The sequence below is a fragment of the Dasypus novemcinctus genome, chromosome 2 (assembly GCF_030445035.2).
Source record: "Dasypus novemcinctus isolate mDasNov1 chromosome 2, mDasNov1.1.hap2, whole genome shotgun sequence".
Classification (NCBI taxonomy): domain Eukaryota; kingdom Metazoa; phylum Chordata; class Mammalia; order Cingulata; family Dasypodidae; genus Dasypus; species Dasypus novemcinctus.
The window spans coordinates 55,365,666-55,367,888 of NC_080674.1; the positions used below are offsets into that span (position 1 = coordinate 55,365,666).

General features: G+C 38.0%; 1 non-coding gene across 1 annotated transcript; it reads left to right on the forward strand.

Annotated features, from left to right (window-relative positions):
- Window positions 1-803: 803 nt before the first annotated feature.
- LOC111761927 (U6 spliceosomal RNA) lies at window positions 804-908 on the forward strand. Its single transcript, XR_002795157.1, has one exon. It is a non-coding gene; the product is annotated as a U6 spliceosomal RNA (small nuclear RNA).
- The last annotated feature ends 1,315 nt before the right edge of the window (window positions 909-2,223 follow it).

The following is a 2,223-nucleotide window of genomic DNA, read 5'->3' on the forward strand; positions in this document are numbered from 1 at the left end:
GGTAATGCAACATTGCAAATGAAATTAATAACACTGCACTATGCATCTGAATATGATTACAAGGGGAAATGTGAGACTATATATATGGTAACAGAATTTTAAAAATTTAAAAATCCTTGAAACTACAGTACATGATCAGTGAATCCTAAGTAAACCATGGGGGAACAGATGTAGGTCAAGGGGCTGAGCACCTTGTAAAAGGTCCCAGTTTCAATTCCTGGTACTTCCTAAAAATAAATAAATAAGCCATGGACTTTAACTAATAGTATAACTATAAAAACATGGTATCATCAATTGTCATAAATATTCCACACCAATGCAAATTGTTAGTTTTATTGTATATGGAAATCCTGTATTTTATGATGATTGTTCTATAAAGAAAAATAAATAACTCTAAGGAAAAGAAGTATAAATTATATACATTAGTAGAAGACCCTTGCATTTTTAGGATTTTTAAAGCTAATTTTAGAATAGGCTAATTTTACATGCCAAATCACAGGCTAATATCACAAGGATCAAAACCCACCCTATGGAGTGGGTAGCACAGGCTGCCTCCTAAGTGATATGATTCAGAGTCATCCCTTTGTATCCTACAGGCTTTTTTTATATTTTTAAGATATAACATGCAAATTTCCTTGGCTGGGTCACATTTTAAAATGTTATTTATTGACATCTTCGCAGAAATTAGATGAAAGCAAGAAATAACTAAGGATGAAGACTTGGGTATTCGTGGGCAAGAGAGATCAACAGACATCAGGAAAGTTTTGAGTGCCAAAAACAAGCAGTTTAAAACTAATTCTGGTGTTCGCTTCAGGAGAACATATACTAAAATTGAAACAATCCAGAGAAGATTAGCATGGCCTCTGCACAAGGATGACACACAAATTTGTAAAGCATTCCATAGACTAAAAAAACAAAAAAACAGAAAAAACCTCAAAACTAACTCTGGCAGATGGAATGAAAATTCCTGGTACTTGTGTTACCAAGTGAGAAAACATATGTAAGAGTAGTTTATAAATGTCTTAGCACTCCACAAATAAGAGCTAATATTTACTGAGCTCTAACCATGAGCTCTGTGCACGTACCTATTAGCTCATTCAGTACCATACAAAACCTGCATACATCTGCCTGTGAGTGAGGTAGACCCTACCAATATCCTGATTTTCCAAATAGGAAATTGAGGCACAGTGAGATTAAATAACTTGCTCTTTTTAAATGGGTGAGCTAGGATTAAAACCTAGGTGGCCTGCTCCAGAGCAGCTCTTACCCACTCTGGTATCATTGCCAAAACACATAGATTGTGTTTTTTAACAGTTTTATTGAGATATAATTCACCCATTTAAAGTATACAATTCAATGTTTTTAGTATATTTACAGAGTTGTGCAACCATGATCACAATCAATTTTAGAATATTTTCATCACCCCAAAAAGAAACCCCATACTGTTTATCAGTAATCCCCCATTCTTCCCATACCCAGCCCTAGGTAACCACTAATCTACTTTCAGTTTCTATAGATTTACCTATTCTGGGTATTTCACGTAAATTAAACCATAAAAGATACCATCTTTTCTGACTTGCTTCTTTCACCTAGCACGTTTTTGAAATCCAACAATGTTGGAGCATGTATTAGGACTTCATTCCTTTTTTTTTTTTAATTTCTCTCCTCTTCCCCCTCACCCCCCCAATTGTCTGCTCTCTGTCCATTCCCTGTGTGTTCTTCTGTGTCCACTTGCATTCTTGTCAGTGGCACCGGGAATCTGTGTCTCTTTTTTTGTTGTGTCATCTTGCTACATCAGCTCTCCGTGTGTGCAGCGCCACTCCTGAGTGGGCTGCGCTTTTTTCATGCTGGGTGGGCTCTCCTTACGGGGCACACTCCTTGTGCGTGGGGCTCCCCTATGTAGGGGACACTCCTGTGTGGCACAGCACTCCTTGCACACATCAGCACTGCATGTGGGCCAGCTCACCACACAGGTCAGGAGGCCCTGGGTTTGAACCCTGGACCTCCCATGTGGTAGGCGGACACTCTACTGTTGAGCCAAGTCTGCTTCCTTCATTCCTTTTTATTCAGAGTAATATTCCATTGTGTGAACAGTTCACATTTTGTTTATCCATTCATCAGTCAATAGACATTTGGGTTGTTTCCACCTTTTTAGGCCATTTTGAATAAGGCTGCTAAGAACATTCTTGTACAAGTTTTTGTGTGGATGTATGTTTTCATTTC